This window comes from Canis lupus, chromosome 11, assembly GCF_003254725.2.
Source record: "Canis lupus dingo isolate Sandy chromosome 11, ASM325472v2, whole genome shotgun sequence".
Taxonomy (NCBI): domain Eukaryota; kingdom Metazoa; phylum Chordata; class Mammalia; order Carnivora; family Canidae; genus Canis; species Canis lupus.
Genome location: NC_064253.1, coordinates 33,478,894 through 33,484,893, shown reverse-complemented (window position 1 = coordinate 33,484,893; position 6,000 = coordinate 33,478,894). Strand labels below are relative to the sequence as shown.

General features: G+C 34.9%; 1 pseudogene; it reads left to right on the top strand.

Annotated features, from left to right (window-relative positions):
- Positions 1-4,810: 4,810 nt before the first annotated feature.
- LOC112650373 (eukaryotic translation initiation factor 3 subunit M-like) lies at positions 4,811-5,638 on the top strand (annotated as a pseudogene).
- The last annotated feature ends 362 nt before the right edge of the window (positions 5,639-6,000 follow it).

The window sequence follows — 6,000 nt, the reverse complement described above, 5'->3', positions numbered from 1 at the left end:
TTAATACAAATAAGGAGATATAATGGTAAAATGGGAGGCTGAAAATCTTATGTACTATCTCCCTGCCCATAATTTTCCATTTCCTTTCTAAGACATTTCCCCTGATAAGAAGCTTTATGAAAGAGCTTTACTGTATATATGAATGGTCCAAGTATATAAACTGGACTCAAATTTATTGCATATCTTTCCAGATTTAAATGGGTTGAGAAATGGGTCAAGCAGTCATAAATACTATTATATATTTTACTATTACCTGTTTTTAGAGATTGTACTTAAGTAACTACTGCTTTACTTCAATTCAGTAACATTCTTGATTAAAGTAAAATGAAAAACCTCTCACTGGTAAATTAGTTCCAAGAATTGGTGTACTCCAGGACTCTGAATTTATTCAGGTGTTATCCATTTATTTAATGTTGAGTGAGCACAACAAAATGCACATGTGAAAGTTATGGTTTAATTGAAAAGCATATAGCATAACTTAACTAGGTCCTGCCGCATCAGGCTAAAAGTAGCAGCATGTGGGGCTAAGTTTTAAAAAAATCTAATTATAAAAAGAAAAATGGTAAAGTTCAGCCAATGCCTCCAAGCCAATATTTAGTCTTTTCAATAGGTTATGACTATATATTTGGTAATTTACAAAACCTGGCACTGTGTGGCATTGATACACACAAGTGAAACACAACACACACACACACACACACACACACACACAAACATCAAGAGAACCTCCTTACAAATCAGTCATTTGATTTACAAATTCTTCTGAGTACATATAATCTAGTTCATGTGTCTTTTGGCTCTCGCACAGGATTTTTTACCCTCAGCATAGGATAGATAAATAAGATTTTCACCTGGTAGAAATCACCCACTATTCATCATTAGAAGTCTAGGTCGAAATGTAAACTCTCTGGTATTGAGAGATGGCCTCAGTGTTACCAAGTTGGTAGACATAGTGAGTAAGAAACACTTATCCTAGTAAGTTCTAGTGACATATGCTGGTGGATTTCCATGATTGAATGGATGCTCTGTCCTGCCTTTTTCCTGTAGATCTGTAAATTAGTGTTAGTTTAGCTAAATGTGGCAATTAGAATAAGGAGTCAACTTTCATCAGCCTTCCCAAATGGCCACTTCTCTTTGCTCAAGCTACACTACACAGGGGATTGGACTAGTGTGTTAGAACACACAATTGGGAAGTCTTATCTTGAGTTTGCTTTCTTGTTTTCTGGCAGGTTTACCGATCTTTATTTTGTTCAGGAAGGAGCTCCAAAAGATTAAAAGCAGATTAACTCCTTTGGAAACTAAGGGCTCTTCAAACCAGAGCTTGGGCCTTTGTGGCTCCTGGAAGCTGAGGGGACACTTGATTTGTAAATCAAATGACTGCTGATTTGTAAAGAGGTTCTCTTGAGGTGTGTGTGTGTGTTTGGGGGTGTGCGTGTGTGTTGAATTTGTCTGTATCAATGCTATGGAGTATCCTGTTTAATTTTGGTTGTCTATGGTCATTCCGTTTACTATTCACGATGTTCCTTTCCTTTCATAATGACCCCCCTCATCTAGCAAATATGCTAGAGGTTTGTGTCAGCAAGAAAACTTGTAAATTTTGATTGTGGAAATCCAGTCTTGTGACTGGCATTTCCAGCCTTGGATTTTCAAACATGTTTACTAACACTTCACTTCTTGAATGAAAAATATCTAAATTTAGAAAATTTTAGTTTGGTTGATATTCTTTCCATTTAGTTGTCCAATATATTTTGCTTCGTATTGGGACAAAATTCAGCCCTGAATTGGCTGCTGGAGTCTTAGATTTAAATATAAAATTTACATATCATCATGTCACACACCAGGCAATCAATCCTGCTACCCTAGATGAGGAAGGTCATTCTTAAACTCAGCATGACTATGTTCAAATATGAAAGTTGAATCCAAACATACAGGGGTTGAGGAATAAGATGTAAACCACACATTTTGCTTCAATCATTTCTAATATACCTGACTTGGGGTTGGGGGAGAGAGATTAACCAGTCAATTGCTAAAATCTCTCTTTTGTCTATGTATATTTCCTCACAATATGTCTGATGAGTCATGATTATTTGTAAACTAGCCCTTAGGGAAAGCTCCATTTTAATATACTGAAGATGGTTTTAATAACAAGTGAAGTCATTTCTCATTTCTTAGAAATAAGGCATCAGGAAAATTTCTAACAGGTCATGTTGCTATAGCCAAAACAGTTATTCAAAACAATGTCTTGTATAAATGGCTTAAGAATTTCACCCAAATTCTGTTACTATAACTGTTCCTTCGGTGAGTCTTTGCAGAGTTTTTAAGAGCATATTTAACTAATCATTGTAATTAGATGAGAAAAAGAAATTAGAGACAAGAGAAATGGAAAAAGAAGGTAGAATTATCACTATTTGCAAGTAATATGATTATACACTTGAAAAGTCCAAAAGAACAAACTGGAAAACTATCCAACATCAGAAGGTTATCAATTCTCCTTAAGCTAATGGATAGATACATTTAGCACAATGCCAATATTTAGCCAACATTTTTCAATTAAGCATTCTGATTTTAGAAAAGATTTACCTTAAAAATGTTTAAAATAGCCAGAAAAACCTCTGACACAGAACAATGAAGGAAAACCAGACCTATCAATTTTAAAGCAGATAGTCAAAGTAACTAAATCATGGGGGCGTATACACAGACAAACCGTTCACAGATACTTGAGGGAATTTAATGTGTGAACAAGGTAACATCTCCAGTCAATAAGAAAATGATAGCCTATTCGTAAATAATGTTGAGACAACTGGATAACCATTGTTTCCCATAATATGCATCACAGTAAATTATAAAAATATCAACTATTTAATTGCAATAAGTTATAGAAGTGATAAAATGACAACAGGTAAGGGCTTTCATATGTATGACTAAAAATCCATAAGAAATGAAATAAAGTTTGATGTAGTGTGCTGAGTGAATATCAAACATTCTTCATGGCCCCAGGAGCCACCAACAGACATTCTAAGGGAAGGAATACAGTGAAAGTCTGTCTTTCCCCCGTCTTCCACTCATCTAGTTACCATACGTGTCCCTCCTCTCAGCCTTGGGACACTGTTTATATTACCTTCCTTTTTGTCCTACCAGGGTCTTCATTGATTGAAAATGCAAGAAGATACAATGATGGATTTTTATATATACTGTATTTTATATAAAAATATATTCTATCATCACTATTTTGCACTTGCTGTTTTCATTTCATAATCTACCTTGGTACCTTGGTATATGTCTGAAACAGTACATAGTATTTCCTCATTCTTTTTGTAAATATCTGATATTCAATGCAGAGATAATGCAATTATTAAGTCAATAAGTACTTCCCTGGGGAGCCTGAGTGGCTCAGTCAGTTAAGCATCTGCCTTGGGCTCAGGTCATGATCCCAGCTCAGCAGGGAGTCTGCTTCTCCCTCCCCTCCGCTGCCCCCCATTCTCTCTCACTCACTCTTTCTGTCGAATAAATAAATAAAATTTTAAAAAAGAAAGCCCCACTGTTGGAATTTTAGGTTGTTTTCAATAATTTTTCTCATAAATATATTAGAAATGCAACTGACTACTTAAAACAGTATCTTGACACAGCTCTTAGACATATAACATTCTCATTCAGAAAACAGGCTTTACGAGAGGTGTTATAAAAATCCTGAAGGCATATCATAATTAAGCTACTAAAGACATTGTTGATAAGATATAATAGTTTCCCCCCAAAAGAATCTTACAAGCAAATTTACTATGATGTGACAGGCAGTGTTAAAAGACTATCTCATATAAAGTGAATATGAAATTATAATCATTATAATGATCAAATTACTGTAATTAGTACATAGAGCAGAGAATTTATCTGTGCCAATTCCACATACTAAAATAGTTTAGGCAATAGTTATCTTATCAGTCACAATCCTTCCCAGAGAAGAAATAATGACAACTCTATAACATTCTATTTTCAACTTCATGGCACAGAACTTGTTAAATGTTATTTTTATTTTAAAATGAAGGTAGCAGAGATAGGATTGTGACATAATGTATTGTAATGGATTCATTTACTCATTTTGGCAAATCCACCTATTTAATTATCTCAACCTCATTCTACCAAGAAGGTTAACCTGATTACTCACCAGAATAAGAATCAATATTTCATGTGTGTATTTCCCAACTTTTGTCCAAATGTTCTCTAAGATTTAAAAGGATTACATGGCATGCTAAAAAATTGATGAGATTTTGGTCACCTCTTGCTCAGAAATCTAGCAGTTACAAGAAATGTTATACTTCGAACGGATCCTTGATGGATCATCATGGTGGTAATAATTAATTGTAACTTGTTCTGTCTCTGACTTTTGATTTTGAGGCTATAGAGAGACAACAGTCTTGAAAGGCATCTGGGAAATAGGAGAGCTTTCTGGTTGGTGCCTTGTTTTAACTTTTCACAGCTACTAAGAAAGCCATTTTTTTATATTTTCATGTGGCATCTCACACAGATGTATACTGTTTTTAACAGTCATGACTCATCCTTTGGAAGTTTAATGCTCTGTCCCTGTGGGTCTGCTTGTAATCACCTCTCATCTTCCAAAGCATGAGACAGTGTAACTTATTTTGTATTTTTAATTGATTCAGCATTAATGCTGCTGTGACAATTTCATAATTCCTTGACATTGATAAATTAAATTATGAAAGCCTCTGTAACATCTAGAGAATGTGTTTCCAGAAATGTATTTGGTAATAATCAGACTTGAATGATGAAAAAGTAGTACATTTATGACCAGAGGAGAATGGTTCATTGGGTTTCCAGAAAAAGTATTTCAGTAAGTATTCGGCTGTCACACTCATGTGTGGAATTGCTAGGAAGCCACACAGAGGATAACACTCCCAGGTTCAAGCTGTTGCCCACAGATATATTGTATGAGCATTGAAAGATCTAAATGCATTTCTTTTTTTCTTGTTGTTGTTGTTGTTGTTTTTTACCATTCTCTCACTTTAAAACCAGTCAAATTTTTGGAAGGTGAACTTACTCATGATCTTTTAATCATTCCTGTGAGTGTTAATTGGTGTCATATGTCAAGTTTTATCAGAATAATCGACTTCATTGATTCACTTGGTCTATCACATGAGCAGAATATGGCAAAAATGAGACTGCTTACTATTATGGGAATAGCAGTGAAAAATAAAGAAATTTCTTGGGGCACCTGGATGGTTCAGTCGGTTAAATGTCTGCCTTCAGCTCAAGCCATGATCCTAGGGTCCTGGGATAGAGCCCCACATCTGGCTCCCTGCTCAGTGGGGAGTCTGCTTCTCCTCCTACCCCCACTCCTCACATGATCTCTCTTGCTCTCTATCTAAATAAGCAAATAAAAATCATTTTAAAAAAGAAATTTCTTTTGACACAATGTAGCAAGAACTTCAGATTGGAGCCAATGATGTCGAAACACTTGTTATTAATGCAGTAAGAACTGAAATGGTCTTGTTGTCAATCATAGTACACATAGGACATTTGGAAAATAATAGCAACAGCTTTATGACACACTTAATGCCTGGAAAAAAACTTGAACAAAGTTAAAAGTAGCCTTTTGAGTCTTTCGGAATTTTTATGCTATATATAAAATTTGTTCTTCTTGGAGGAAATCTAAATCATAGCAAAACATTATAAACTGAAAAAAAAAAAGAGAGCTGAGCAGGGAGATTCAGGTGCTCAGAACTCAGTGGGAAGAAACTGAGCCTTGCTTTGGTCAAATAAAAAATGACATTCTTTATTTTAAATAATATGTGTGCCTGCAGAATAGAGATGTCATCTTGAAACTGGTGAGTTGTTCAATATTCAGTGCCAAAATGATTTCAAAATGGTAACTAACATTTCATATGGAATTGCACAGACAGTGGTGACCAAATCCTGTGTAATTCTTCTAGAACAAGAAGAAATGAACTGAATGACAACAAACAAACAACAAATAAAACCAGTTGCAAG